General features: G+C 37.9%; 1 protein-coding gene across 3 annotated transcripts in view; it reads right to left on the bottom strand.

Moving 5' to 3' along the window:
- Positions 1 to 26,435, bottom strand: part of ZBTB20 (zinc finger and BTB domain containing 20) — a 474,982-nt gene that overhangs the window by 363,220 nt on the left and 85,327 nt on the right. For 2 of the 3 annotated variants that reach the window (XM_071433329.1, XM_071433328.1), the window contains exon 2: positions 24,965 to 25,024. The gene's annotated coding sequence lies outside the window, so the exon portion shown is untranslated. The remainder of the gene's footprint in view (positions 1 to 24,964; positions 25,025 to 26,435) is intronic. The other variant, XM_071433331.1, reaches the window with a different exon arrangement.

Here is a 26,435-nt window from a genome sequence, read left to right as displayed (position 1 = left end):
TCTGCTTTAAAACTTCAAAGGAAGGGGAAGAAGGAAAAAAAAAACCCTCTTCATTTTTTAAGACACTGAAACTGATGTGCAAGATGTATACAATTCATACTGCTTTTAGAATCAGCATGGGTTACACACAATAATACTGCAGCCAGATTTTTATGAAGGGGAAGATGGATTATCTTGTGGCTACAGGACCATAACACGCACTGGCTGACCTATTCCATACCTTTAACTGTGTTATTGCCAGGGTTGGGGAAGTTATCTTCCTCAAGGGCAAAGCCTTTAAGTCCACAGGTACAAAAAAAAGTGTGGTGGTTAGAAGTATAGTTCAATGGCATCCTTGAAGGTGACAGGAAATGCAGGATGTTAGTCTAAATCGTCACCTAATTAATGTGTTTTGGACTACTTCGACTGCTATTTATTTCCTCTTTTTCTATGCCATCAAATAGCCATCAGCCAGGTCAGAACTTGAAAAGAGTTTTTCTTGCCAGGTTGCTGGCAAACAAAATGATAGAGGCACAGATAGCTGCATGTTTTTCACTGAACAGACACTCGGGATAGGATAGCACGCCAAATCTTATCTATGCAAATTGGGCTAAAATCTACTCTCAAAGTCAACAACCAGAATCTGCCCTGTTTAGAATCTTTGTCAGATGCAAGGGAGCAAGTAGAAGTCTTCAGTGACAGCTACTGACATAAAGGTAGATCAGAAATGGAGAGGGATGATCAAGGAGCTGAGAAAATGGCAATGAAATTATAGATGCTTGTTAGATGAGCATAATATTCTGCCATCTCCTTACACAAAAACTACACCTTCAAAGATTTCCAAGGTTTTTTTTAACCATTTCCATGAAAAACTCCTGTTAAAAAAAGACATCCCTTCATGCACCTTGTTAGCATTGTCATAGTTTTCATTTCAGAATTACAACATAGGGCACAAACACAACAAAATTCTGCATTCTCCCTTGTACTTCTTCACTTGGTGGCTAATCCATGCCTCTCCAGCTGCTGGATGAATCTAGTACATTCTGACACTACTAGCTATTTCAGAATCAACAAAAGCTACAAGGCTGGACTAACCACTCAGTGCTCTTTATTTGAAAGGAAGCTTTTTCTTTATGGTAACCTCCCTCTCTCAGATGTGGCCTCTCCTATCCAAAAATCCATACATTCAAAACATTCACAATAATCCAAGCAGAAATTAAAAACAAACTAAAAACCTAAAAACCTTATCAGATGAATATCACAGTCTAAGGGATCCCCAGCTTCTCCATTTCACTACCTAGTTCTCAAAAGGAGGAGGTTTTTTTACCAATACCACCTGACTGGTCTCAAGTTCTATCCCCACCTGGGCCCACTTGTATTAATTAGGACAATTAGCTTCACCGTCTCCAAATAATTTTCAATTTAGTTAAGCTTGGAGAAAAAAAAGCAAGCTGAAGCCACAGACCGGGCAAGGTGACCCTCAAATACTGAAGAAGAAAATTACCCCATGGAAATTTGTTTTCTGAGGGTCTGGCTTCTTAAGAGAACTTTTTGCTATGAAGTTTCAATGCAGATCAACAGCAGCGCAAAAGGGAGCAGGAGAATGATAACACAGCAAACATTGTAAATTTAGTAAATTTATCCGAGACAGTATCACTGTAACAGAATGATCACATTCTGTAGCAGAAGTGAACCTTTAGTGCTGAGAGGTAGATTATTTTATCTTTTAAAGCACTGTTACTGAAGCGAGGCATGTCTGATGGACTATTTGAAGACATGACTGACCAGCGACTAGGCAGAATAGCCAAGCTGTGAACTGTACACAAAGAGTGGAGGAATAATGCAATCTAGTGCTGCACGTCCCCTGAAACATGGACAAGAAAACTCAGTGATGGAACAGGTGGCTACTTGGGAAGCTCAGAATGAGAGGACACTGTAATTTGGAAGGAAACTTCATCTTCTAATTAATTTTTTAGTTTTATATCATGTACTGATGTTGCTTTATTAGATGATTTTACATTCCTCTTTCTATGGCTTCTCTTCCTTTTCCTCTCCCTCCATTTGACATGCATTAGAATAAACCAAGCCAGGAGGTAAACGTCAAAGATGGCTAGCATTGTATCCAAGCGCTAAGGTGGACTTTTTCTAGGCTCTGAGTAAGCTTAAGGACCAGAAATATGACAACAGGTATCACTCACTACCTGCAGCAATGGTGGAAGCACAGAGTAGAAGGAACACTACCCCTTTAAGTGTCTTTACATATCAGTGTCTAGACATGTGGAAGATGCAGCATTGGAAACAAGCTCTCCCTCGCTCCCCTCCCAAAACAAAAACCCCACCACTAACAACAACAAAACACAACAAGATGAGAGACTACAGCATGAAAGGAAAGAGTCTGCCCATGCTCACAACCCTAGAGGCAGACTTCCTTCTTTCCCTTCCTCCTTCTAAAATAGTGTCTGGATGTGACCCAAGTTAAAGTCACTGTAACTCTTCTGTCTTCAGCTTCCAATGCAGACACTTCCCACTTGTTTACCTTGACTAGCTCAAGATGTATTTGCTAGCCCCAAAGTCTCACCAGGGAGCCTATGGAAGAGGAGATTGGTATTTCCTGAACAATCAAAGCTGTTCGTGTGTAGCAAGGCTCCCAGTGAAGCACATCATCTTGCTACAATTCTACTCATGAGGAAGCAGTGAAAGACATGTCATGGCATATGAAGGCAGATATCATCTATGGCAACAAGGCAAGGACACCATTCTGAGATGGGACATTTTATTTTGCAGACTGTTAGAATCCAGGGATGTTAAAAACACAGGAGTCACAAAATTAATTAAAATATGGTGGTCACAAGTTAGAAACTAAAGAGAGAATCTTCTCAGATGTACTTCCACTAGAATTTCAGGCTACTGTGAAATCTTGCTGTACCTACATGTAGCATCTCACATAATCCTCTTTTTGGGGTCTGTCCTCCCCACTGCATCAGCTGGAATACCTGAGACAACAGTACGATTTATAAACTAAGTCTCTCAACTTCATTGTACTTGGCTGCAAGAGCTTTAAGTCATATTCTTAACATTTGAATGCCATTTTTCTATTGCACTTTATTTTTGAGTGGGTGTTTTTGGCGCTATACAGTTTATGTAAAATGAAGTAGTACATAAGAAAATGCAACACCTATTCTCGTGTGTTTCATAAACATCCAGCCCCTGACTTGCGTGTGCTGTGTAGCACAGTTGCTATTGCCAGCTAACAACACATTCTAAACTGACATAAGTCCTACAGATCTCTTTTTTTTTTTAATTTTAGAAACAGTGGAGCCATATTAAAAGGAATTTGCCAACTTACCTGCAGAGAAGGAGGAAACCTGCAATTTTCTCACTGCAGTGATGAGGTGGTATCAAGAACAGTGCTAAACAAGGCCAACCAAAGAGACCACAAATACTTTCCTACAGAATAATACTCCTATATCTTGTTCTTGAATAAAAACTGAGAGTTCCTACTAAAGGGATGTCAACTTTCAAGGTATTTTTAGTCCTGCCTGCATGACAGGAGACAGCAAAAACAGCACACAGTTTACACACATATCTCAGTTTATTCCCTTCAATGATTTGATAGCCAAACTAATGTCAGAAGATGAATTCAGAAGGCCCTTTATGGCAAGACAGATTATAACCCATGTTTAAAACAGAAAAGGAAATTACAACAGAAAAACACAGGGACAACCATGAAAAGAGAGTTTACAACATAACTGCTTTTGTACAGCAATATGAGATAAACACCAATTATCACAATTTTCTAGATGAGGAAACAAAAAGCTCTGATCACAAAATAAATCAAGGGACTCGTGCTGAATGCACATGATTATGTCATACTTTGGTTTCTATTAATTTTATCACGTTTACCCTCAGTACCTGACAACTAGTGCTTTCTATATTCGGATAAAGACGACAACAACAACAGATAAGCACTGAAGCATGCATTTGGAGCAGAGTTCAAATAAAAACCTACCATGCCCACATCACATCCCTCTGCAGACCAGCAGACAGGCTCAAGAGCATGTCCCTGACTCTAGCCAGGGCAGTTACTCACTGTACCTGTGGGCAGGACAAATGAGAAGTCTTGCTGCCTGGCACTAAATCTTTCTAGTTGTTGGCAAACCTCTGGCCAGGGATTTTCTGATCAAGGGGTTATATATGTCATATACATAAATATATATACATATATACATATATGTATTTGTTAGATTATCATTTCATTAAGTGGTCCTTGATAAGCTTTTTTTTTCATGAGTGTATCTAATTTCCTTAGTAGCCAGACTTCCTTCTGCTTTTTCTTCATCTTGGGATAATGACTTCCATTGTCAATATTAGCACTATGTGTCTAAAGGAAATTTTCTGGAGCTGGAGAAAAGAAATCAGTCTATAGATCGCTCCTTGGTTAAAACTGCATAGGGTGCAAACAGATCTCAAGACAATGGCAGATCTGTTCCCATCTCATGATGTAGATTTCAACAGATTGTAAGGATGCTGTAGTTTTGTGGTTTGTTTAACTAGATTTATCACATACTAACTCCTTTTACAAGAGCAAAGAGATGCTTTATTGAGCCAAGAGGCACAAACTGAGTAGATATGAAGATGAAATGGTCTGAAGTTGCCAGTCAAACAGTGTGACTGCATCTGCTGCTTGGATGCTGCCTAAATAGGCCAAGATCAAGGTTGTAAGGATTGATTTGATCCTGATCGCTCAAAGTAAATGAGACCAGAAATCAAAGCTCATAATAAAATTTAAAATTATCCAGTGAAGTCATCTTGTATTTCCCTACTGTAGTGCATATATAATGTATGCATGTGTCTGTGTGCACACTTTCACACTCAAATTCATCTTATCCCCTGCATTTCTATGTTCCACCACTGCAAACACAATCTGAAAAGAACAAAATTGCAGGAGGAAAATAGCACCCTTTGGAGCAGAGAACCTGTGTGCCACCGTTCCCCTTTTCTAATTAGAAAGCACCGATTCACAACTCCTTGCCTCACCTCCCTGCCCCTTTACCAACGAGGAACTCACCTTACATCCCTATAATGCTTTCCTTGGCCAAGTCTGCAACCCCAGGCAACCCGGCCTCGACTGCAGGCAGCAAAGGCGGCGAGCTCAGCTCAGAGTTTGACATGCTTGGTGCATGTCACACAACACAAGCAACCTGCTAACGAGCTGCTATGTGCTCTCTCAAAGTCACAGCTGCCAGCAACAATTGAGCAAGTGCAGCCTAGCTTTTCAGGATTCCTGCCTGTTGCCCAGGAACCACACAAAGCACTGGAGATTTTAAACAGGTGCAAACAGTGCTTTTCTCCCATGTCACACTGCACAGCCTCTGCTACAGCCACACAAGAAGAACCAGAAAGCAGGAAATGAACTTCCAAAATGCGATCAGAGTTCCTAGTGATAATGGAACACTTTGATGACCTGTGAAAAACTAGTGCTTATAGTACATAGCACTATAAGGAGAAGCAGGAAGGCTTGGTCAGGCTTTGTGAAACCTGCTTTTCCCAGAAATATGCAACCATATTATAATTCTGGTTACACATTTTTAAAAATTTGTCAGTGTTCTCACCTGCAAAATATTTTGTTAATTTAGGAGGTAACATTTCTGAACAAGCAATGATTCAGAATGTGTAATGAGCACCAAAAATAAATGAAAAGGGTGCCTTTCAAAGCTTACTTTTATAATAATTTGATAGCTGCATAGGAATTCTTAATGCATAAAACTGTCTTTTAAATAAGTGGCTTAAAAAGCATAATACAAATCACGTACATTATCTAATTGTGTGTATGTACAGAAATTCTACATGTACCATCTGTTTACATCTCATTGCTTAACATTATAACCTTGTACATACACAGCTCAGTGCATAGGTGGTACCGTAGGTAAACACAAATTGTATCTCCTGAAGTGAAAATCTGTGAGTCAACTTTTAACAGGCTCGTTAGAAAAGACGGCACTAACTCCAGACTGGTTTGTTTTGTCAATATTGCCTACGCTGCGTTAAGGTCATCAGTACGAGTTTGTTACTAGCCATGTTCCCACTCTGGTAATCAGGCAAATTCCTGTTAATTTCAGGCAGAATCTTGCCTGAATTGGAAGGGAGTGGGAACTGGTTAAGGCCATTAACCAGATGGCCACTGAGATCTGGCATTCTCATGCTGGGATCAGCTGCTCTACCTGCTACTTACAAGCCCCCTCACAAGCACAGGCACAGGTCAAGCCTTGAGCAAGGCTCTTCTGCTGTTCCTTCAGAAATGTAATGTTACAATGCTGACATGCACGGTAAGGGCTTCTGTCTAAACTGGAAGCACTCAGATAGGTTTTACCTTCCCTTTTGGATCCAGCTTTTCACTTGGATATGAGGCTGAAAAGGCTAAAGGGTTCTCTTGTACAGACGCCAACAAAAACAAAGGTAAACTTAGAATTTTCATTAACTGTAAATTACAAGAGCAAACAGAAATAAGGATTGATGTGAGCAACAGGGAATGCTAAAGCTTCACCAAATGTAATGTGTAATGCTTCAACCCAAACATATTTTGGGATGACTGCCAAGAAGATGGGTATAAATGTGGGAGGCTTAGTAGAGTACAGTTTGAGCTAAAATGTGTAAAGTTTTCACTTGTGCTAAGGAAACATTCGTAGCTAGGTAAAAACAAGGCCTTATGAAAAATCCAATTTTACATCTAATCTAAATTTCCCTGGGCAAAGCAACTGCTCTCTTGCTAAACTGATCCTCGAGATAGCTGGCGGTAGCATATAATTATTGTGGATAGTATTGCCATGGGCTAGGCACTAGATGAATATTGCAAATTCTAGAGGTGTCTTATCCAGCACTACATGGTTTGATGTATTCATCTAAACCTGAATTGGAACTACTCATCATGATGCTTTTGTTATTTGGTGGTCCAATGGCATCCCTAGAACCAGGCAACAGAAGCACTGGCTCTGTCTAACAAGTTTTCTTGTGCTGTCTTAGTTTACACTGTTTTATGTTAGCTCTTCTGACCTAGAAACTCCTAGTGGTGAAGGATAAAGTATCCAACCATCGGAGTTTCTCCAGTGAAGCACATTACAGTTCCTACATGTTTTTGGGGCTGTAGGGGGAAGGGCATTAAATAACCCAATAATCTCCATTTACTGCTTAACATCCCCCAGCACAAAAAGGCCGATGTGGTTACCTACTGTCAGAGCTGTGCTCAACAGTAAGAGTAGGAGGTTATTCTAGCTCTACTAGAAGACTAACTCAGGCACTAAGATTTAAGTTCACTTTCAGTGAGATAAACAATGAATAATTCTAGTAAGGGCAAGAAGCTGGAGAGTAAAAGGCTATAAATGCTATAGAAATTTTCAACACATGCTCATCTCTTAGCTTTTCTAAAGCTACTTTCCTCTTGAGTTGATAGACCAATTATTTCAGGAAAAAATAGTCAGTGTTAGTAAGGCTTTTTACCTATTTTTTCTGCATAGACTTCAGACAGCTTATACAGTAATGAAGGTCCAAGAAGACATTTTACTGGCCACCACTTCAGCTTTATTCGTCTGATGAGTTCCAAAATATTTAGACAACAACACAAGCTACGTAATGTTTCTCCATGTTAAGTGCAGGGTATATCCTTCCCTCTCTTTACCTGAGATGATGCATTTCTTAGGTTCTCCAGATCTGCAGGTGACAAATACTGACAAGCTTTGGATTCCCCTTTATGCACCTCCAGTTTCACAGATGTGGAAGTAAGAAGTTCCCATGGGAACACAGTACAGGAATCATACTAACAATACTCAGTGCATCCCAATACTTGGCAAATAAACATGACCCTCTGATAAAGAGGTGGTTACAACAGGAACTTATCTCATCTAAAAGAGAAAAATCTGAAAAGATACCACCTATTGATTCCATTGATCCACATGCAGATCTATTCAGCTGGGAGGGCCAAACGTGACAAATAACCCTAGGAATATATGCACATAATGCTGCTTGTCACCAGATGTTATAACACAGCCTCCAGTGGCAGGGGAAACTGTGTTCTTCCATTCACTGGGGAATGTCTTTCCTAAGGCTGACATTGGCATGAGAATGATGAGAGCATGTTGGAAGGACTCAAATGTAAATGCAGGTCAGATTTGTTTCTAATGGCTTAATAGCAGGGGAATACATTTCTTAGGTTGTCCAAGAACAGAAAGCACCCTACAGAAGTGTGCAATAAGGTTTAATGACAACAGTGATTCAATAAACTCTCTTTAAACTCTAAGTAAGCATCCTTGATGTTATGGAACAGGCCAGGATTCACTATTTTTGCAATGACTGTAGGATGAAGCTATGCTTTCTGTAAAGTTAAACTTTCCTTCAAATTAACATCATATCTGTGCACCTCAGCAAAGCTTTGAGGAGCCTGAAAAAACAATGTGTCCTTTCCTGCAATGACTTCTGTAAAATAAGAAACTGGATTAACCACAGTCTTCACTGGTGCCAGCCAGACCACAAAGTGTAGCATCAACACTGTGCTTGCAAGGTAAAAACTACTGTAATTTTAAAGAATATCAATTATACATTGTGCCACAGAAGTACTATAATCTGACTTCTAATTTCTTACAAACTATGTCTTCTTGCACTCCTACATAATACCAAAATAAGACACATTGAATTACTTTCTAGGAGATATTTACAAAATTCTGGGATATTCTAAGCAGATACAAGCTAATATTATTATTCTGAATAGCAGTACAAGCTGCCCTCCATCCACAGCACCATGCAGGCTGTCATTTTTGTAGTTAGGATGCATTTTGCAGCAAGACATAACTGTTCTTTCAAGTGCACTGTACTGTTAGTTGTTGTCACAATTATTTATAACTGGGGACATCTATCTCCTACTAACCTTCTGTTCTGGTCCAATATACAGGAAACAATTCTTGAAGCATTAAAGTACAATTATAAGAATTTAAACTCAGTATTTCTTAGCTAGATTCTGCCCTCTGGTTTTGACTCTAATACCAAGCAAGCCAAAGATGACATTCAGTCCTTCACTCTGTTGTGGGGTTTGGGTGTATCAAAATTTAATTTTGATGAGAGGTCAGGATAGAAGACGAAGATATACAGCTAATGAAAAGGGCTTTCAAAGAGAACTGTAAACATGAACTGTAAACAAGTTGCATTTCTTTTTAAAATGTATCATAAAGGTACTGTAGCATTCTTTAACACAGAGGAGAAGCAGCAGAACAGTGCATGAAACACTGAATGCCAAGAAAGAATCTTCCCTATTTTAGCCATGAATTATCCTACAACCTTGAGAAAATTACTTACCTGTTCCGTGTTTCTGTTTCCCCATCTATCAAATGGGGACAATGCCACTTTGTAAAACCACTCTAAGATTCTTCTAAAAATGGATATAAATTGGAAACTTGTAAAATACATGCAATTTCTAAAAAAGCCTACTGAGAATATAAGAAAAAATATGGCTTTAAACATTTGTTGCAATATTTTAATACAACTCATACCTTTCCCATAAGTACTTTACAATATTTTCAGGAGTTTATATGTACTGTTTACAATTATCAGCATATGGGATTTGAAGATACTATATGCTTTAAGTTTAAACTTCCAACTGTTGGTTGAAACACAAATATTTTCCGGTATTTTTTTCCTAAAACAGGCAACAGTCTTCCAGCTGAGGTAGCACTGGATTCTTTGAAACCCACAATAATCAGCAAACTAAAAGAAAAAGAGGTTAACACTGTGTCCTGCCTCCCCAGCCCTCTTTTCAGCACTTACATGATACCGATGCCACAGAAGACTCACTCTTACTTTGAAATGCAGGAAAATATATCATAGTAAAAGACTGAGTGTCATTCAAAGCATCCTTTGAAACTTCTTAAAAAACAGAGCTTTGTATCTGGAGAGGTTTTAATGATTAGTTTATTTTTCTATACTTTTAGATCACAGCATAGAAAATTCATTACATATATAAAACTCAAACTTTGCAGGCTTCTGATATTCAAATACCCCTACTTCTGAAAGTTTATCTTGCTTAAAAATGTATTTGTAGGGTGTGATCCAAAAGTGGCTGGACATAATATTGTAGATCCAATTCCAAGTCATCAATCAGTTTGTTACATTTTCAAGGCAGGTATTTCAGTGCAGAAGAGAAGTGTTTTCTCAACTTTTTATTACAAGACTGGATCACAGAGCTTCTTGAATAACTTACATTGCAGATGGGACCAAGGATTGAAACTTCCAGGCCCAAAAGATTATGTTCTCTGAGCATTGTTAAGACTACATTCTTTGAACATTGTTAACAATCAAAAACAAGGTATCAGAACTGGGGATGGCTCACAAGTTTAGAGACAGCACTCATTATAAACCAAATGCTAAAATGGTTGTATTACTGAGGGAGAAAAAAGTTGGGGAGATTCTACAGCCATTTCATCTTTCATAAGTATTTAATTCACTAACTTTGTAATACAGACAAGAGAATTTCTATCCTTCAATTGATTCAATCATATTTATAGCAGATGAAAATTTACAGGTATTACGTTAGGTACGGTCACCTTATCTTCAAGTAAAAAAAATACATGCATAGTTGAATACAAAGGCAGCAAACTGGATTTTTTTTATTCTTATCAAGATTAACATAATACTTAAATGTAAACAGGACAGCTAGATAAGAATTACAAAAGATATGAAATCCCTCCTATTTTTAGGTGTGATTAAGAAAGCAACACCAGAAATATAGGCAAAAAAGGAAAACAGTCATCCAAATTAAAGTTATGTCAAAAAATATATATGGCCCAGAATCTGTGCAGACCTCTGAAGAGAGATTGCCAGCTAGAAGAACAGGAGTGATGTGGGATGCTTTCAGATATTTAAGAGCATAGAGTGTGGAGCAGAGTGCAAGAGCACAAATGTGCCCACAGAGGCTGGGCTAGAGCTTCAAATATCTCCAGCTCAAGTGACTAATGGGAATGTGCAAAGAGACAACCACTTCAAGCAGAACTTTTTACTGATTAAGTCACTACCATAAATCTCAATATGTTCCCTGCCATATTGGCAGCCTGTCCCTTTTTTCCTTTTAACTGTGGGCCAGATCCTCAGCTGGTATAAGTTGGCATCGCATTTTGTTGCCTTCAGTGGAGCTAAGCCAATTGATGCCATCTGAGCATCTGATATTATATTTCTGAAGCAGTTAAAAAATGATACAGTGGCATTAATTACTACATAGTCATTTCTCATAACCTCATGGCAGGGGTAGAAAGACTTCTCATTTTTAGTCACCAGTCAACATACAGAGTGGAAGGGTCAATTGGTCATTCTATGCTCAGTTTGATGGCTGTAAAGCTACTAGTCATTCCAAACACAGGAAAAAACACTTTTCATTTTTCTATGTAATTTAAATACTTAAATTTTGTTAACTCACAGGCATGTAGCAGCTACTCTATGTCCTTAAAGCACCATAATCCACTGCATCTAAAATGTAATGGATCTGACATGCAGAAGAACAGGCAACTGGAGCAGACAAAAATTCATTTAAATGAGAAACTCAAGTCCCACTGTCAATAGTAGATACTAAGGGAAAGAGGGGTAAGAACACTTTCATCTGTAAGCATTCTGCTACAGCCTAACAACACATCAGAGATGCAGACACAGAAAGTCTCCAGTTTTGGTAAGAGAGAAAGTGATCAGGGTTTTATTTTGTCTCAGCAAAGGAGAAATGAAGCACAGGACTAATTATGGACAACTGCATTTAGTTTGGACTATCTCTTGCAATCACCTGACATTCATAGTTTATACCTTTTGTGTAAACAGCCCATATGTTCCATTTCATGGCAGAAAGAAATAATCTTAACAGAAAATTGCAACACCCAAATAAAATCCTTCTTCTACAATGAAATACCATTCCCTACTTTCTCCCCAACACAAAAGAAGTGTAACCTGGGACTTCAAAGAACCAGGGTGGGCTAAGAGACTTGAATATCCAGTAGAAGCAATGCATCCACATTTTAGATGCAACAGAATGTTCACCAACTCACATAGGATATTGAAGGTATTGTCTGTGTATTGGAGGGAGGGGTAAATGGGGGGTTTGTCTGTGGCACTGAATCTATCTTGGCCTGCCTTCATTTGCATTCTTTGCCCTTCCTAGTATTTCCTCTCATATATAATTATCTCCTCAGCTCCCAAGTTATTTTGTTTTAAGCATTTCACACCCCCTGGACACTCAACATTGAGATTTTACTGAACATTAAACAAGCAGATTGCCATCTATGTCTTTAAATGGGTACTAACCTATCAGACAAAAAAACTTATTCTCCACCTACTCAATAGAATTTGCATGTTAAAGCAGCATACACATTTCTAACAAGTTTCCAAATGGGGCACTGGAAGTAGGCAGATTCATTCTACAGGTAAATGTATAATCAACTGGCCTTAGGTTGACTGAAGCCTATGTCCCAATATACAGAGGGTTTCCTATGGGTATAATGTAATTACCCAACAACATCAAAGGCCAAATCACAGGAAGATAAACCCATGACTGACTTCAAGAGGTGTTTTACTTGAGTAAGGACAATGTAATTCAGGGCTTTAGTCACGAAAGAGCAGAGCTATTGAAAAACAGAAACAGAGAGAGAGAGATCAGAGAACACAATTTATGGGGGAAGGATAAGAATAAACAGGAAAATGAATAGGAAGCAGGAGAAGTAAGGAAGTGCAGGTTTCAAAGCACACTAGTATTTAACATGGCAAAAGAAGTAACTGAATCTACTGATATCTACTAGGAAAATGCCAAGATGCTGGTAAAGTGTCCTCACAGCCACACACTTTTGCTGCTAGGTTCTGATAGGAGGACAATGACATGAGCTCTACTACTGTCATTCTTGAGAACATTCCACTGGGAACAACTTCAGATGGAGAAATAATGGACTTTCTCTCAGACCTAAGTGTACCTGAATAAAGGTTTGAAACCTATTACATACCCAGTACAAAATGGAAGAGTATTTAAAACAGACACATTCTGCCTAACTCAAATAAATTTAAACCAGTTGATTAAGAATATGACTTAAATTCATAGAAAAAGTATCATCCATCTTTTAAAGCTTGGTCTCCTATTTCTACATTGTACTTGGCAAAAATATGTCCATATTCAGTAATTTTGTCTTAGTCCTGGGATCCTGCTGTCCTGATATTGATGAGAATGAAAATTATAATCTTCAAATACTTCATTCAACTATTATTTAAGAAATATTATTACTTAAATGAGATACTCCCTTCCCAAAAGAATGCTCATAAAAATATATGCCTTAATTAAAAAAAAATGATTTTCTGTGTCCAAACTTTCTAACAATCTATAGTGTGTTCAGTCATCCTTACCACAGGGGAAGAAAGTAAGTAGGATTTTATGCCTGACAGAAATCCTGCAAGTGACAAAGCTCCTAATTTTGACTTCAGTGTAAATTTTGCCTCAGTATGAATTCACAGGATTTGGCCTATGCTTTGCAGAGTTGACTGGGTTTCAGGTTTGTTATTACTATTACTTAGAAAATAGTTTTGCTAGAAGCTTAAGAGCTCTTAGAAGAACTGGAGGGAATGACTTTGACAAGAGACCAAAGAGATAAATTACCATTGTATCCACTGGACTTTAAGTATCCAGTGGACACCAGCTGGCTGGGTAGAAAATGAGAATTAATACAGTTTATTTTTAGAATACTAACATACAAAGTAGAATTATTATTTCCTCCAAAAAAATATGGTTGGAGTTTATATTCTCATTTCTTATGTAATAGAGTTTTCCTAATGTTTATTGTTTATCAAAAATACTTGTTTGCAATGTTTCCTTATAAAGTTGATATACCAAATTTCAATTTCTAATCAGAAAAACCATGCAGATGTTACTAACAGGCCAAATGCTGGAATGCCTGCCCAGGATTTAGGCTGTCCACTGTTACAGATACAATGTGAGTAAGACTCCCTGTGACATTTAGCTGATAAGTCTGGAGAAGTCTGGCCAGGAACCTTGATCATAAACAGAAATTTACAGGCTGTGAAGCCTCATAACATCCGTGTCTCAAGTCTATTTCTCTGTTTTCCATACATTGACCCTTTTTTTCTTCCCTTTGAAAAGGAAGGGAACCAGGAAAAAAAAGAAACCTGCCCATAACAGAGTTGTTCTAAATCTCTCTGAAGAAGCTGACCCAACAAATAGCTCCTCAGATTGAATCCCAGGTGAAAGCTCCTTGCTCCATTGTGTAGTCCTAAACAAGAGAAGCCATGCAATTATTTTTTTAATGCTGCAACAAACTAGCCTTTAAATTTGTATTTACTCCAGTAAATTGTTCTTACTTTAACCTGTGATTCCGCTAGCTAGCAATAATTTTGGACTGTTGCTCAGAGGACATATCTTTGCTTTGCTAACTACCTGTTATAGTGTGTAAGTCACTGCAGAATTTAGCCATGTAAATTTTGAAAGCAATTTGCAGCTCTGAAACAATTTTGAAGTATTTCTTCAGATTCTATGCTGTCAAAACTCAATGAAACTGCAAAAAGCACATAGCATCTATAAACACTGCTGCTGGCTACACAAAAAGCTGCAAAGAGTAAGGGTTATCAGAGCAGGAAGACACTGTTAATACATAAGCATTGTTGCTTGAAGCATAATACCCCTACCTGGGAACTACACATTCCTACATATACATCATAACAATATCACAGGGGTAAATATCTCTAGGAAAAAAAAAAAGAAACCAAAAAGATAAATTAAACAACTTAACAAACAAGGTACTCACTGCTTAGAACCTATCTGCAAATGTTCTACTAACCACTTCACTTTTCCCTCCCCTTCTTTCAGCAAAATGTGGAACTGCGAGCATTACAAAGATTGAATTTCCTTTCATAAAAAGTTAAAGGCTAATACTCAGTAGAAGCCAATAATAATTTTGTGTTAAAATATCTACATAATAAGAACATCACTTTGATGGTAAATTTCAACCTTGCACATTAAATACTGGTGTACTCAAGCTTCTCCTATGCCTGTGGCTTGGGCAATGCCCTTGTCAGGAAACTCAGGATAAATCTCTCCTCAGATCATTCTGGTGTGAGCTAGCCCAACAATAGGACTTTTATTCTGATATGGCTCAACCAAAAAAGTACTCCAGACAGATATACAAGGAAAACAGAAAATACCCCACAAACAACAACCACATCACCATTATGTATTCAAATTTAAAGTATTAACTGGATTAAGCAGTAACAGCACTGACATGATAACACATAGTGTGGCCTTATCCTGGAAGCCTCTCATCTGAATAATCCTAAGTGTGTGCAGTCCCTTGTAGCAATTGTTAGGTGCAGAAAACTATGAAATTTGGGAGGAAACAGATAAAAAAGCTGAAGCACAGAGCAACTTAAAAATCTACAGAAAACAAATAGAAATTCATAAATTAAATTGATTCTGACTTTTAATCTCATCTGTGGGACTCAAGATCTATCCCATGAGAATAAGTATAAAAAAGCAAAAGCAGCCCCTCCCTTGACATTTTATTATATCCCTATAGTCGTCTCAATATACCAGATCAATTGCATTTGAAAATGCAGCTATTAAACCATAAGTAGACCATCTTTGGAGCCTTTGTTTGTCAATTGCATCAAACAACAATTCTTCTGCAGACAAGAAATCAGACTGTATTTTTACAATAATTGCAAGTCATTTCTAGGAAGAATGAGGTAGCAACAATAGCCAAGGAAATAAAATAACACACTTTTGTGCTTTCCCATCAAACCCGATAGTGGTAGGGGTTTAAATCAGTCAGAGGCAGCTACGCATGAGAGATTGCACTCTCCAGGCTCTATCAGTCAGAAGTCAAGGATACACGTCCATGATTTATCATACTTTTCATGGTAATTAGCTGGAGTGCCATTTTGCTTCCAGTAGCATCAGTCAACTTTCTTTTTTTAATTTGGTCTTTTTTTTTTTCTGCAAATGAATTTACATATTTCTCAGTCTCTCATCCCCTACTATGTTTTATTTATGAATATAGGCCTTGCTGATGGTAACTTTAATGTGAAGAAAGTAGTAATTAGTGTACCTATCTGCTAAGTTAATCCCTTTCCCACAATGTCTGCAGAGAAGTTTAAGGTAAGTAACAGTTTGCAGTCAATATTAGGTTTAATTATGCTTAATGAGGAGAACTATCTCTGTTTACTAACTGCACCTAGGTGTGTAGCTTCCATATGAGTTTTTCTCCCAACATCATTCCACACTGTTAATAGTGCCACTGTGCAGGGTACCTGTGGTGCTTTAATCCATAAAACTTCTCCAGGAGAGACAAGCAAGTAAGGCACCTGTTACAATACATGTTCAGAGGGAGCAGAATGGCCTTAAAACAATGACAGCTTTGTGGAAGGAAAAAGTTCTACCACCTTACATTTAGTGGACGCAGTGCACTGGAGAAAAGAAGCTGAAACCCCCAAAAAGCCCACAGATATTCCTCAAGGTTCTCCTCTTAAAAACTAAACTAAACTAAACTAAAATCTTTTTTCCTGGTTTCCCGGGATAATCCACTTGAATATTTCCTGCAGGAGTTACTGTGAACTTTTACCTAATTGAAAGCTGTGTTAAGAAATAATACCCTGAAGTTGTACAAACGAATGAAGAATTCTAGTTGTATTTCATTGGCAGATATCTTCCATAACTGAAGAGATTCTAGAGGCAACTGAAGATGAAACCAATGCTGTCTTAGAACTCCCTACCAGCAAGAGGTCAAAAGCAAAGCCTCAGACTGAAACCCAGTTCTACTTCAACTGCTCTGTTTTCAGCATCTGAGCAATGTTGTTACTTCAGTCAGTCTTCCTAATGCGAAGATCTAAATTTCAGTTTGCTTCAGTACTTTTTGCCATAACATTTTTCTTTGTGGTTTCATGTATTATACCCTTAAGAAATTCATGCAATGGGAATTTTTAAGACATATTTATAAACACCTATGAAAAATGTACTTTCCAAAATCTTTGATTCCCTAGGATGCATAGATTTAGGGGGTTTTGTGTGTGTGCACAAGGGACCGAATTTGCAGGAGAAGTGCTGAAAAACAAAGCTGTTTGATTTCCAGTAAGAAATGGAAGTGGAACACAGAGAGAAATTGTTCTGTAAATGGAGAGGTTACTTCATTTTATTTTTTCAAAGCAGTGAGTTCTGCATTTCATTCATATCAGAGAAACGTGACATTTACTCAGACATAGCTTAGGGGTTTTATTTTTTCTTTTTTTTTTTGCCCTAGTGAGCACTCTGCATGAGTCCACACATTCCCTCCTTATTTTTGCCATTGGCAAGACTTCAAGAAAAAAATCCCTGGTTAGAAAATTAAACAAAAAAGCAGGAAAAACTTCTGCTAAATCATGATTTTTGTTTTTAAAAACCCATACCTTTTATTATTACTTCATTGACAAAATAGAAGTAACATTTTAATTAAAGGCTAAACTCTGTAATTCTGCAAGCTATATCCAGATCAACTGTACATAATTTTGAATGTACAGGTTTCAAAATTTAAGCTCAAGGCTTATATGTACTGTTCCTACAATATGCCAAACTAACCCTAACACCCATATTACCAGATGTTAAGGAAAAGGTTTCTAAAGGAGAAGTATGATTTTTAAACTGATGTTTTTCCCTCTCAACACAATATTAAAAAAAATGAGATCTGAAAATGTAAGTACAAGTTTAACTACTCTGTTAATAGCTACATAAGAAGAAAGAAAAGACACCTGTTTTCAAAGTGAAAAAATACCTGTTTTCAATATATTTTTCCTTTTGCTGTTTAAGGCATCAATATTAAGATAAACATCAATTTCATTATGAGATAGAAATTATTTACAGGCACATATATTCTTCAGAAAATTGATGAGGTTTTGTACCCAAGAAGAGAGAAGAAGAGGTCATGTCACTTCTTGAACATAAAGTCCAGCATCTTAAAACACTACAGAATGACTCTGGGGATCTGAAGCACCTAAAGAACTCATCATTTTAAAGCTAGATTATGGAAATCCTAACTGGAGAATGAAAACAGCACTTAATACAACAACACCAGGAGAGGGCATATTCAAGTTACTTCTCAGCTGCTGCTGCCTTTCAGTAGTGGCATAAACAAAGCTTGGGTAACTGAACATTAATCTATTTTACTAAAGCACAGTCCCAGAGATAACAGGATCACCTGCAGGCCATGGATGTTCAATGCACATACACAAGCAACTGTCTCCTCAAAAATCCACAGGCAGCTCTCCAAACTATAGGAAGGAGATCTGCCTGAGAGGTAGATGGATGAGGGCATTTTACAAAAATATGTGCAACTCTCCTCCCTAGAGGAGAAGAAAACTGCTTTGGAAAACCACACTTTTCTGAAGAGCCTGAGAGGATGGTGGGCTTGCTTATTTGGATCAGTCTGGATAATAACTGGCTTTTTCACATTGCAATGTTGCTTCCACATGTCTCTCTGCTCACAGTCACCAATTATAAGGAAGAATAGTGGGAGGATAAAGATTTTTAAAACTAATTGCAAAATAACCAAAGAAAAGCTGCTTCTCAAACATAAAGACTTTCATTAGGTAAAAAAAAAATATTTTCCCCAAGATCTAGAGAAGTTTAGTTACCCCAAAATGAATGAATTTAGTATAATGTAGAATAATGTCTAGGCAAAGAGAAAGATGCTTTTTCTTGATGACGTTTGAAGTCATGATAAGAGTCTCCAGTCTTGGTGGAGGAGTTAACCTGAGAGTGATTCAGTCTGGTGGCCTCCAGAATTTCAAGGAAGCTTAAAGTTTACATGGAAAGAGCTCATCTCATGTTTATAGCCCAGCCAGACAGGTGGGATTGGAACACTGTGTTTCAGCCACATACCAATCAAACTGTTAAAATGTAACTTACAAGAGAATGCTTAGACAGAGATACTGACATCTTGGGGCAGTCCCATCTCATAAAGAAACCCCAAACATTTAAATGTGCCTATAAACATAATTGTAAAGATATTTTAATTCAGAGGAAGGAAAAAGTTTCAGATCAAAGTTCTGCAGCTAATGACCACAATTCAGATTTATAAAAACTTATGTAATTAAAATGCTCTATAAGTGACTAAGGAGCAACATTTCTTGCTTCTTTTTTTCTTTTTACAATATTGATTTCTTGCCAGAAAAAAATACAAGTTTTCAGCTGCTTTTCTCTCAGAAGAGCCTCTGCCTACTTTCATGAATTCTCTCTGCCATCCTAAAGATATGCCTTTGGAAGGCATAGAGACTTGTATAATCCCTCAAGTCCTATTAATATCAGTAAGAATGATACATGTTTGATTCCAAAGACCCAAAGTGAATGACTGAAATGGCCTCAAAGCTGTTTTTCAGAGTCAAAATGGTCTAGCTCATCTTCTTGGCACTAAAATGTGCTGCTGCCACAGAAGTGGTCCAGCTCCCACGGCTGCTGACTTCTTGCTGTCTCTTATTTTGTTGTCTGCCATTTCACTCGTGGTGCAGGAGAAATAGGGGTTGGTCTTTTAATAACCCACACTTCTGAGAACACTGAGTTATGCAGGAAGTTATGCAGGAATGCTGCTCTGCTCATCAAACTACTGTACAACTAAAGGCTGGCTTTGACTGGAAGGCTTACTAAAAGAACAACAAAAGCACCTGGAAGGTGTTCAGCAGCAGCATCACAGTGTCCCCACACAAATGTCTGATTCAGGTCTAACAGGAAAACAGATGTCCATCTACTCAAAGAGCAGACAGGGAGAGAAAGAGGGAGATACTACCACAGAAAGGGAGAGGAAAGAAATAAAGAGAAAGAGAAGGGAAGATAAATAAAGAGAAGGAAAGATAAAGAGAGAGAGGGAGGGAGGGAGAGAGGGAGGGAGGGAGGGAATTATTTCACCATACTACTCAGTGAAAGATATATCTCCTGAACTTTGCAGGACACAATAACATTTGAAGCTAAAATCCTGAACCACCAGATGGAGGATTTAGCCCTCTATTTTACAATTAATTACTTGTCAAGCCGCATTCTACTTTTACAGAAAAATAGGGGAGCCAAGTCTTCCCTGTCTTAAAGACAATGGAAGAGAAATCTGCCAGGAGAAGAAGCAAAAAAAGTCACTGTCTTGAGTTATCCACTGAAGAAAATTAACTTTCCCAAAACAAACACCAGAGATATTAAAGATCAGTACTTTAATCTGTCTGGACACCTGAATGTGACATCTGGACAGCAAAATTGCTATTTATCCTTTCTGACGAACATAAACTGAGTCACTGGCACAGAACAAAGAATTCAAAGTCAAATTATGTTCCAAGTTATGTGGCAAAAGTGGCAAGTGTCACCTGTGCCACATCATTCAGATACTACCAGATGATCTGCAGTTCAGATGAAGAAGAAAATGAGAATGACTGAAAGTTTCTTCTTGGCTTTGACCCTGGCACACATGTGATCAAAAACCATGGTAGCTAATTACCTTGTTCTGAATCTCAAAAAACTTTCCTGGCATATACTTCTTGCCACCACTTTTTCACTCTCAGTGAAGACGGATGTTATCTTTTTCACAGAGGACGTATCAGGTCATGGCCCCTGGCAAAACAACACGAATCACAGGCCACACAATTCAAATGTGCTCTAAGAAAGAGAATTTTAGCATCCTGAAACTCCATGCTTAAAGAACTGAATGAGGAAACGAGTGTGTTGATTTAAGAGGCTAATACTTTCAAATTCATTATCAAAAACAGTAAAGGAGGGGGAGTAAAATATTACCTGTGACTTATACCTCAAAGCAGGCACAATGGCCTGGCACTGTTACTTTTACTAGAATATCTGCTGGTTAACACAGCAGACATGCATGCAGGTAAACATAAACACTCATGAACACACATAAACACACAATACTGAACTTTGGGTTCAGGCTCTGGTAACCCATGTCCCCTGGGCAAAAATCAGCTATGAAGGAACAGGAAAAAGTCAGTGTAATGGTTAACTAGCCCAGTGGGCTATTATTCATCCCAAGCAAAGAAACAGCAGTGCAGGCTGCAATGCTGGTCCCCTCTCCCTCTGGAATGCTACTAGATGCCTGGATCTAATTCAGCAGTGAAAAAAACCAGCAAACGTAGTGTCAACATAAGAAAGAAGCTGAATTTCACCTCCTGAAGCTGCAAGTAAAGGAGGACTTCTGCATGGAAGCAGAGATTTCCTGTGAAGCTTGATGTTGAAAGAACATGACAGATTCCAGTATCAACATTTATCAAACATGAATGCATAGGTTTTGGTAGGATTAACAAGGTTATTGGTATCCAATCTAGGCAACTATTCCCTATACAGAAACAAGTGATCAATTCTTGCGGCAACTGGCCAAGTGTCAATGTTGGAAGCTGCAACCATGGCACCAGGACTGCAATGGAGGGTTAAAGTGCATCCATTCGGGTGAAAGACTAAACCAGGAGAATTCCTACAGCCTATCAGGAAAATTCCCTCAAATATTTCCAAATCTTTCCAATTCTTTTACAGCAGTGCATTAAAAGTGAACATATCACAACACCCACTGTATCTCTTCCAGTGCTACCTCAGTAAGCATTTTGCAGAGTCCGTACACTACTGCCTGGACTTCAGCTTGAAAAGACAAATTTCATCTGTTGTTTTTTTTTCTAGTTTTCAATTATTTAACTTCATCAGCCACAGCAGAAATGACAATCAAAAATTCAGGTTTATTTTTTATGTTTCAACAAAAGCATCAGCTTCTTATTTAAGAAGACCTTGAAATACATGGTTCAGAAGAAACACCCCCCCCAAAAAAAGCAGATTCTTGCTTTCCTTAAACTCACTTTCCCTCTGAAAGGGTTTGCTCTGTGTGTGGATAATTCATTTACTTTAATTATTTTGAAGTGCTTCCGTTTGAGTAGGTAGAAATCAAGTATGCACAACACCAAAGTAGGTCCTAGAATTAGTTGTTGTAAACAAAATGTTCTGCTGCAGTGGCCCAAATCCACACAAGCAGTAAGACTTGAGTATTTTGGCTTTTTCACAAAGAGCACCCGGATCCATGAGAATGTATTACAGGACTTACATTTTATGGACAGGTCAAATCTTTCCAATCAGGAACTTCAGTTGCCACCCTTGGCTGGATGTTTTTAGTCCAGATAGCTTTCTGGTTAATTAGGTACACACACTAAAAACAACAACAAGAAGAAAACAAGCCAAGAAAGTCCTAGGAAAACTTCAGATGGAAGTGTTTGGGCATAGTTATGTGCACACATCCACAGAGAAAAGAGGAGGAATCTAGGGAAAATGCACAGGATTGTCACTTTACAGTCAGTGCACACTGACTTGAACAAGGATTCAAAAAGTAAACACATCTAACATTTAAATCCCAGGCTGCATATTCACCCTTTTTCTCATGAGTGTATGTACACTTAAAACCAAAACCCCAGCAGCTAAACATCTACAGCTTTGGGGAATTTCAGCTCTTAATCCCATGGCAAAGCTACCATCCAAATGTTTCACTGTATCCACAGGCTTCTACTACCACATTCTGATTTAAGGACACAAATGCAAGAAAACTAAAACCAAAGACAGAGCAAGCAGTTGAAATGAAGAGTCTGTGCTACTCATCCCTTCAGAGATACAAAGATGTGATGTAGGCATCTGGAGAAACAGAAGATATCTTCTCTGGTACGTCTCATTCCTTAGGTGTCCCCATTTTCAAACTGCATTCCTGTGCTTTGCACAAACTTCCACATACCTTTGTAGCTCATCTGCACTGTTGCCCATAGTTACACCCAGTATTTACAGGTAAGCCTGCAGCCTTGTTCCACCACGGAGGTAAACAAGAGAGGAAGGAAAATGGTATGAAGGAGAGTAGGAAACAATTCCGCACTTACTTGTCTGTAGTTGGTAGCTATATCTTAGGAATAGTTGCTTTAAAATACAAGTTGTTATTGAGGTTTGGTTTAAAAATCTCTGCCAGTTTTGACATTCAGGTGAAGGTATTGCTGCTAGCTCCAGAATAATTTGCATATCTTATCACTAAATAAAATGTCTGAGGTGTGCACCAATCTGATGAAATTATAAACAAGAGTCCACACAAGTACACATGCCTTCCTGTTTGATTTCTGTCCTGTTCACTCCTCTATAATAAATCATATGATCATCTCATTCTAGCTGGAGGTTTAACTGTTCATGCAAAAAGGAAAATGTTAACAGCCTATTCTTACCCATACTTTACAGCTGAGAACATGACAAAAATGTAATTTTGGGGAGCAAGCAGAAAGCTTATTTTGCTACCATCCATCTCCTCTTTTATTGTTACAAAATTAGTGGAAAATCTCATGTATTTATGTATTTTAAAAAATAATTTCCCACCCTGAAAGTAAATAAATAAATTAAACTACACCTCTTTTACTGCAAAGACAAATATACATGCCTAACTTTATGTCCTGCAATTAATCTCATGTATTTCAACAGGATTAGTCATAATGCTGTAAGTGAAATACACGTGTAAATCCTTGCAGAATCATGGCCTGAATTGCCAAAAGTTATATGGCACAATTAAATGCCTAGGTCTAAATGTCTCTAAAGAAAGATTAGGAAAAAAAATACCCTTTAGGCATAGTAACAAAATCTACTCCAGGGAGTGACTATGGGGGAAATAGCATTGAGGGTGTCGCCTTCCCCTGGGAAATTCACCTGCCACCAAATCTTTTCATAAACTCATCTTCTTCCTCTACCAGTTACCACCTTCACTCACCACTCTGTTCTCTAACACCAAATATGACTCTCCCTTCCCACACTTCCTCTGCTGCTACATGAGGAAGGAGACAGGAGATGCATCTCGCTCATTCTTTTGCACTGTGAAGCAGGATGAGAACACAGTCTGGCCCTTACATTAACTAGCAGGGTAATAAAGAGCTCATGTGCTAATTAAGAGGCCTGTGGTGCACAGCTTTGCTCCTTAGCCAGTTGCTGAACTGTTCACATGCCAGTGTCTCACTGAAAACTGTGCCATAAACCCTTTGGACAACCCTTAACCTATCACTGGAGTCCATTACAAGAAGCTGCTTAATCAAAATGTATATAAATTACATACTCAAACTGCCATAAACATACATAAATTACATACTCAAACTCCCCAGCCCTGCCTCCTGAGGAGTAGCCTACCAATGGCTTTCTCCTGCAAATACTGATGAACGGCATGTGAGAAGTTGCTCATGATCAGGTTTTTTACTAAAATCCATGGCTTACACAAAAACTTCTGCTTGTAAATTAACTCAGTTGGAAATACTAACTAAAATGCCAGGAAAACAAAGTCAATCCCTTAAAAGTTCAAATGACTATTTGTCACAAACATTTCACCTCTACTAATGAACTGCAAAAATGAATGATAGAAATGCAAAACTGTATTATGTTTAGCAGTTAACATTTTAATAAGAAGGAGATTAGCAATTTTTAATACCTCCAGTGCTTTGTTATATACAGTAGCACAATAACTGAATATTTTAATTGCTAATTATTTAGACCTCATTCAGTTCTCACTCAGGCAAAACTCCCATTGAGGGACTCTTGCCTGAGAAAAGAGCTACAGGATTTGTTTTACTGTAATTTGAAAAAACTTTATATATCATAAAAACTATCAAGTAATAGTGAGACAAAAATCATTAAATCCTTAGCAATATTAAATCCTACTGAAATTCCCATTGACTCTCAACACCAATGTTTTCATATTAAGTAAAACAGATAATTGCAGTTTACCAGTTGTAACTTACCTCTATAATTTATGCCCAGATATGCTGGTGGCTCTTAAAGAGGCCTAATAATGTTTTGATTCCTCTTACCGTATCTCTGCTTTTCTCCTGTGGGAAATCTCAGTTTAGATGTGATAAGGAAACAGCATTTCCAAACAATTATGATGTCAACACCTTCAGAAACACAAACATTAGCATTTGGTTTTACCTTTTGACTTTGGCCTCCAAAAGGGTTAAGAGCAGCTCTCAACACTTCTTTCTTATGCTGCTGTAAAGAAAAGAAATTAGTATATTTAGGGATTTGCACACAAAAAACCTTGAGTTTCCATAACAGTCAAATAGCTGGTGTTCAGTGGGGAAGTGGGTGGAATGCTGTATACATATAAACATACACCTATCTGAAGGAAGACAAAACAAAGTCCTACACATTTGCATGCAGTGCACAGGTGACAAAAAAATGAACTAAATGTACTAGTATTTCAAATGTTATGCTATGCACATGCTTCAGGGAGGGAAGTTATACAGCTAGACACAAAATAAGTAGGGAGTGATTTCTAAGATTGCATGCTTCAAGAAAGTAATTTTTTTCCATTAAGTGTCGTTTAATTCATCTTAGGGATAAAAACAAATGTGTATCACAACCAAAGTTTTGCCTGTTATGTTTGTCATTCAAATGAATTTTGGAAAAAGTTAGAGGTAAGTTCTCTAATAGGTTGAGTCTAAAGAGTTTCTTTTTTTTAATGAAAAACATGTATAACATTTTCATATTTTCAACTAGAAATGGCTTTAAGGACTAAAATGTTCAGAAAACCTCTCCACAGGCTGCATTGAAGAAACAAAGAACCAAAAGCAGACCTAGTGCCATACACTGTTAACTACCAAAATGCTCAGAAGTGGCTATCACACAGCCGAGGAAAAAGTAAGCATTTTGAAGACTGAAAGAAGAAGTTGGGAACCCTCCTTCACCAATTCAGAATATGGTTTAGGGACCAGATTGGCACAGTTTCCAATCCCTGTTTTAAGAGGTTCACTTAGATTACAGTGCCAAATCCATTCCAGTCAAGCTTCCTGCTTCCTTGCAGGACCAGTGAGTTCCCTTTGTTCCTCTCAAGTGCTGACTTTCCACATAAGAACCTGTGTCCAAAGCTAATGCCAGTAAGAACCTGTGTCCAAAGCAAATGCCAGCTTGAGTGTGGCAGGACTAACTAAAATGGCTGGTATTCTTTAATAATATATATATATAAATTTCCTAAAAATATAATTTTAGAAAAATTACTAAAGTAATTTAAAAATTAAGAAATTGTTTATATATTATAAAAATAATATATCTATTTTGCTAGTGGGGGTTTTTCATAGCTAGCCACAAAGATATTTTAACTACTGGGATTATAGATGAGAAGAAATTACTCATGAGAATGAACTCATCTTTGGAGAGCCTTCACAAAGTGTTGCTTTCTCAAATAAAGAAGATATAACAACAGTAGGCTTTCAGGCTCATTGTTTCCAAGTCTGACTTCCCACCAGTTCCTGGCTACTGCAGGGATGCTTCTGTTTCTTTCTCTCAGGCATGCGCACAATTTCTTTTCAGATCTTGCCATTTTCCTTTTGTTTTCTGGGTGCTTTCTACCTGTGGTCATTACAATCAAACAATGTCTCCAGCAGCATTCGCAGAAATTTCC

Source organism: Agelaius tricolor, unplaced genomic scaffold (assembly GCF_023055355.1).
Source record: "Agelaius tricolor isolate 1412-34295 unplaced genomic scaffold, bAgeTri1.0.p SCAF_9, whole genome shotgun sequence".
Classification (NCBI taxonomy): Eukaryota; Metazoa; Chordata; class Aves; order Passeriformes; family Icteridae; genus Agelaius; species Agelaius tricolor.
Note: the sequence above shows the minus strand (reverse complement) of the source record. Positions and strands in the feature narration are given on the sequence as shown.